General features: G+C 62.2%; 1 long non-coding RNA gene across 1 annotated transcript; it reads right to left on the bottom strand.

Moving 5' to 3' along the window:
- Positions 1-227: 227 nt before the first annotated feature.
- LOC140700644 (uncharacterized) lies at positions 228-1,518 on the bottom strand. The gene is made up of 4 exons (XR_012079117.1): positions 1,371-1,518; positions 906-1,093; positions 536-737; positions 228-370 (listed from the first exon to the last, which is right to left on the bottom strand). It is a non-coding gene; the product is annotated as an uncharacterized lncRNA (long non-coding RNA).
- Between the last annotated feature and the right edge of the window lie 4,719 nt (positions 1,519-6,237).

Here is a 6,237-nt window from a genome sequence, read left to right as displayed (position 1 = left end):
GCCAGAGCCCCCGAGCTGCCCAGTCCTCGTAGAGAGACAGCAGGTGACCCCGGGCTGCGACGCCTGAGCCCTTCCCTGGGGCCGGGCCACCAGGACCTGCCATCCCACAGGCCCCGGACCGGAGCCAGGCCCCACAGTTACGACCAGGAAGAGAGAGAATACTTTGGAAAACAATTTTCTTGTCTTTATTTTTTTTCCCAAAGAAGTTGAGGAGACATGTGGTTTGCAAGCCTGCTGGCCTAGCAGGAGGCGCAAGCCGAGCCGCCCGGTGACCGCGAGAGGCCTGAGCTGGGATGGTGAACGCCGGCCAGCAGGCTCCGGCCTGTTCCTAGGGGCACACGGGCCACCGCCGGAGCTGCCCCGGGGAGGGCTGTGTGGGGAGACGGGGGCACCACCGTGGGGCTGCGGAGCAGAGACCTGTGCCCGTCCCGAGGAGCGTGCCGCTGGGTCTCGGCCTCATGTCCGCCCCTCTCCCAGTGCAGCCCTCCCGAGCTCTCCGGGTCCCACCACCCCTCAGGGGCTCGGTCCTGCCTACCTGCGACGGGGTGGATGTGGTCCAAGGACCAGGGCATCAGTGGGAGGGAGGGTGTGACAGACTCCAGCCTGGGTGGTGCCCTTGTCTCTGCCTGAGGACACGCCCCCCAGGACTCCTGGGGACCTGGCGCCCATCCTTCCTGCCTTCATTTCTGGAAGCACCCTGCGCTTCTCCTGAACGTGGCTCATCCCGGGGACGAGGGCTGTGGGCAGCCTCTGTGTTAGGTGCGGTCTCCTGTCCCTGCCTCTCCTCCCCCTTCTGTCTCTTTTCCAGCCCCTCCTCCATCCACCCCTTATCCAGGGCCGTCAGCTGTGTGTCCCCAGGGCTCTGGTCTTGCTGCACCCCCTCCCCGGATACGCTGGGGACATACCTCTCCATCCTCAGCACTGACCACGGCCTGGAGCCTCAGACCCAAGTGTCCGCCTGCCTCCTGGACATTTCCCAGAGGCTCAGCCCCGGCCCCAGACCTGCCCCTTCCTCACTCTTTCTCACTCGTCATGCAGCGGGGGTGTCCAGAGGCTCCGGGACCCAAACTCGAGGGCCTTCTGTGGTGTGGTTCTGGAAGAGGACAGGAGGGTGAGGGGCAGAGACCAGGGCAGAGGAAGGTTGGTGGAGGGCTACTCGGGTTACTCTGGGTTGGAGAGCCGAGGCCGGGAGCGAAGCTGTGGGTGGGGAGGAGAGGGCCAGGTCCACGTGGCCGCGGGCCTGCCTGGGGCTGCCCCTGCGCGCACCCGGGCCTGTGTGCAGCGGGCGGCTCCCAGGCGTGCGCTGTGATGAGCGTCTGCCTGAGCCAAGATCTGTCGAGCCGAGAAGAGGGCGGAACCGGGGCACTCACCCCGCAGGCAGTGCTGCTACTGCTACTGCTACTTTCAAGAGCCTGTGAATCTGGACGCTGGGCCCCGGGCCCCTGCCCCAGCCCGGGGCCCTCCCTGCCAGGCCCCACACGCTCCCCTCCGCCGTCCAGCTGCTCTGCGTCGACCCGGCTGAGTGTGGCCGCTGCCAGGACCAGATGGGCCCCTGGGACAAGTCTTTCCCCTCCTGGAATTTCCCGGAGGTGTTCCCTACTTCACAATGGGAACTGTGACGTCTGGATGTCTGTACTGTCCAGGGGCCATGGACCAACCCACACTAGAGGGACTGAGCGCTACGGGGCTCCTCCCTGGAGAGACACCCTGCCAGCCCCTCCTGGGCACAGCACCACCTCCACCTGTACTCCGAGGGCCCTGGAGCGGGGGCCCAGCCCTCAGTTCTCCCTTGTCACCTTCTCCCTGCCTCCTTTCACGGAGACTCGGCTCAGGGTGCTGTGGGCGCCACCTGGAGCCTCTGAGCCAGGGTCTCAAGCCCAGGCCAGGATGGAGCTTCCAGTGGTTTCTATGTGCTTGGCTTGGGGCAAAGAGGTGGGAGCCATGGCCCTGACATGGTGGAGGGACAGCACCACGTGGAGAGCCTCCGCTGGGCTGGTGGCAGCCCTCTGGCTGGACTGTGGGCCCCTCAGCCCCTTCTTGGGCCCATGTCTCAAGTGATTGCTTGGAAAGCCACACGTCCTCACTCCATGCTTATTGACGCGTGGTGCTCAGAATGTTCAAGCATCCACCCAGTTTTGATGCTGCAACCTCTTCCCTCAGGCTTTTGCCAGTTCTTTTTTTAAAAAAAAAAAAGCTTGTGTAAGTTATGATCTCTCCCCCTCCATCTGCCATCTATAACCCACAGGCCATTCTGTCCACTTACTCACCCTTCCTTCTGTCCGTCCATCCGTCCATCCGTCCATCCATCCATCCATCCATCCATCCTACCATCACCGCCTCTCATCCAATTATTCACCTGTCCATCCACTTATCCACCCACCCATCCACCCATACATCCATCCACCCATCCACCCACCCATCCACCCATCCATCCATCCACCCACCCATCCACCCATCCACCCACTCACCCACCCATCCACCCATCCAACCATCCACCCACCCACCCACCCATCCATCCATCCACCCATCCATCCATCCACCCAACCATCCACCCATCCATCCATCCATCCCCCCATCCACCCACCCATCCACCCATCCATCCATCCACCCATCCACCCATCCATCCATCCACCCATCCATCCACCCATCCACCCACCCATCCACCCACCCATCCATCCACCCATCCACCCACCCATCCACCCATCCACCCATCCACCCATCCACCCATCCATCCATCCATCCATCCACCCACCCATCCACCCATCCATCCATCCATCCATCCACCCATCCATCCATCCATCCATCCATCTGTGCCACCCTCTGCCCATCCAGTTACCCACCATCTACGATGCATTCACTTGTTTGTGTATGATTCACCGTCCAGCTACTCAGCTGCAGTCCTGTCTCCCAGCCTTCCACTAACACATTCACAAAGCTACCACCCATCCCACCCATCTGTCCGTCCTCTCACCTGTCTACCCATCTGCCTGCTCGACACCAGTCCACCCACCATCCATCCACGTGGAACACCCGCCTGCCCCGTCCCAGCCCTGTGTAGGGCCCGGGTGCTCACACATGTTTGCAGGCTGCCCGTATTTACACGTCAGGTCAAGGGTCAGAACTGCTCACTGCATCATGTGCTTTGAGGATCCCGATCAATATCCAGCTGGCTACCGAGTAGCCTTATCTGTGTGTAAACAAGGTGATATTCCCAGAGAATTATGGGCTTGAAGACTTTCCCTGATGGCATCAGCTCCTGGCGGTGGGGGCGGACATGGCAGCCACTGGACTATAGACTGGAAATGAAACTTGTCATGGAGGCAGCCCAGAGTGGGCTGTTTTGGCACACACACAAGCTCTTGCCACTCAGTCTCCGGGTTTCCTTCTGTGACATTTATTCAGCAAGGGTGTCGAGGCCCTGCCTGCCCCTGCACTGGGATGGGGGCGATGATGCAGTAGGAACAATGCGGTCATGACCGTGGCCATCATCTGCTGTGTGGGGGGAGGGGTACTCTACTCCCGACCAGTTGACCACACTGCGGTCTCGAAAGCCAGGCTGCACCCAACAACGCTGCTCTGTGCTAAGAGGGACCCAGACGAGTGTGTGAAGGAGGGTCCTCTCCCCCAGGACCCGGGGCAGGGGGTGGAGCCTCCTGGCAGGTGGGAGAGAATCCGGCACATCACCCAGGAGCAGCTGGAGTCACGTTCCAAGGCCTGGAGGAGGCGGAGCCTCGCCCCGATGCTGCTGACGTGCGCCTCCAAGGGAAGGAGGCCCAGATGCCTCCCTGGCCGGCCAGCCGGCCGGCCATCTCGACCTGAATTTCTAGTCCGCCAAGTCCCCCACCCAGGGTTTGCATAATTATTACTTCCTAACCTAATTACAGAGCTCCATGCTGACTCCCCAGGGTCCTTGCGGGCTGCCTGCAGCCCCTCCTTCCTGTGAGTACAGGAGACAAAGAGTGTTGCTTGGAAGTCAGGCTGACCTGCCTTAAGTCTTCTCTCTGCCGCTTCCAAGCGGGGTGACCTTGGGCGAGTGGCTTACCCTTTCTGAGCCTCGTTTCATGGACTCTAGAACGCGGATTGTAACAGCAGCTGCCCCACAGGGCGTCGCAGATCGCGTGGGGGCAAGCGTGCGTTTAGTGCCCCACCAGCATCCCGGCGTGGAGGAGGGCGTCTCTGGGGCCCCGGCCCTTCCCCCTCCCTCCCACTTCCCTGCCGCATCTTCTGGTGGAAGCACACAGGACCGGCTCGCCCAGAACACCGGCAGGTTGGCAAGGGCTTGGACTCTCACGTATTTGAACGGAAGTCTTAAATCAAGGCTAACACAATTAGGATGCTCCTGCAGAGGAGTTTTGAGAAGTCAGCTTGGCAGCCGAACAGGCGAAGAGAGTGCGCCACCCACCCAGGGACCTGCTTCACCACAGGGAACAAGGTGGCGACCCGATGATCTGCCTTCTTACTTACAGAGCAGACCTCCGCCCGGGCAGCCCCAGACGGCACGGCTGCGGCGCACCAGGAGGGTGGGGTGCTGGGGGCAGGGGGAGACCCTGGCCCCCGCAGGCTCCCAGTGGGGATGAGTGGAGGGTCGGGAGCCATGGACTGCAGGGCTCGGATGCAGCGTCACCCCCATCCCCCCCAGCCCCGGTCCCAAGTCAGGGTGGAAACTGCATGGCGGGGCTGCCTTTGGACCAGTCCTGCAGCCCAGCCACTTCAGGCCCCGACGAGCCAGGACACTGTGGGGCCTCACTCTGGCCCCTGGCCCATCAGCCATGAGCTTGCTTTCTGCCTCTCCCATGGGAGTGTCTGTTGGACCCTGACAGCCTTGCTCCGAGAAGGCGACCCCCTCGACGGTGGCCCCCTTGACAGCCTCGTCACTGAATGGGCTGCTCTGCTCTGTGTCTCCTGCCAGCTTTGACGGGTCCCCCACCTGGCCCCTGGGGTCTGCACAGGACACGCTCAAGGTCAACGCACCGAGCAGGGTTCCAAATCCTTCATGACAACAACAGCTGACTTTCCCAGGGGGCCCACCACATGCTTCCCCATGAACGGGACGCTTGTCCAGAAGTTTCTGTGTATTTTAGCTCACTCACTCCTCAGGAGAGCCGCACTGGTGGGATCACGATGACCCCCATTTTACAGATGAGGACTGGAGCCTGGAGTCCGAGGTCCCCGTGGTCATGGGGCAGGACGGGAGCCCCGGGGGTCCCCAAGCCAGAAGGACAACGCCTCCCGCGGCCTCGCGGTGTGGTCCACCGCCAGCCAGGCTGGCGCGGGCAGGGAGGAGGGGGAGGCCCCTGCTCTCCTAGCCCCTCTCTGCGTCCAGGGTAAGCCGCCCGATCCTGCTGGTCCGCACCGCCTGGTGACGTGGGTCTCAGCCCCATTTCCTCCACCATTCCTCGCCCTTTATCTAGAGACGAGATCCACTTAGCACACTGTGGGACCCCTGGGTTCTCCTTCTGGGGTCCGAGGTCTCTCCTCTCTGTGATCGCTCATGCTGTGCGGGTTGAATGGGGGACCCCAAAGACGGGTCTATATCCTGACCCCTGGAACCTCAGAATGTGATCTTATTTGAAAAAAGCATCCTTGCTGAGATGTAATTAGTTAAGGAGCTCGAGCTGAGATTGCCCCGGATCACCGGGGTGCCCCTACATCCAACAACAACTGTCCTTACAAGAGACACACAGAGGAGGCAGAGAGGGAGGAGGCCACGTGAAGACGGAGCGGAGGCTGGGGCGGTGCGACCACTCACCCACGAACACCTGGAGCCCCCAGGAGCTGCAGGAGGCAGGGAGGACCCTCCCTTAGGGCTTCTGACACCTTCACTGGGGACTCTGGAGCCAGAAGTGTGAGAAGACAAATGTCCGTTGTCATAAGCCCCCCAGTCTGTGGTAGTCTGCTAGCAGCTTGGAGACACTCATCCCCCGCCCCGGGCTCTGCCGCACACACTGTGCAGGCCAGAGAAGCAGGGCCACCCTCCCAAGGGCGCCGGGGCCTCACGTGGCTGGGCCTCCCCGGTGCCCCAGGACGCCCCGAGGCGGGGTTGGGACAGTGCGTGGGGACAGCCTTGCCCACGTCTCAGCTCTTGAGCACCCCCCGTCTCCAGGCTGACACCCCTCCAGTGCCAGGCAGCCCCTCACCACCCGATGCAGCCCCCCACCTCGGATCACAGGGGCTGGCTTCCTGGGTGGCTGCTGAGAGGCTGAGAGGTGCAATCAGACAGCGCAGGGGTCAGCGCCC

This window comes from Vicugna pacos, chromosome 2 (genome assembly GCF_048564905.1).
Source record: "Vicugna pacos chromosome 2, VicPac4, whole genome shotgun sequence".
In the NCBI taxonomy this organism is placed as follows: Eukaryota; Metazoa; Chordata; class Mammalia; order Artiodactyla; family Camelidae; genus Vicugna; species Vicugna pacos.
This window is presented reverse-complemented; position numbering and strand designations above follow the sequence as displayed.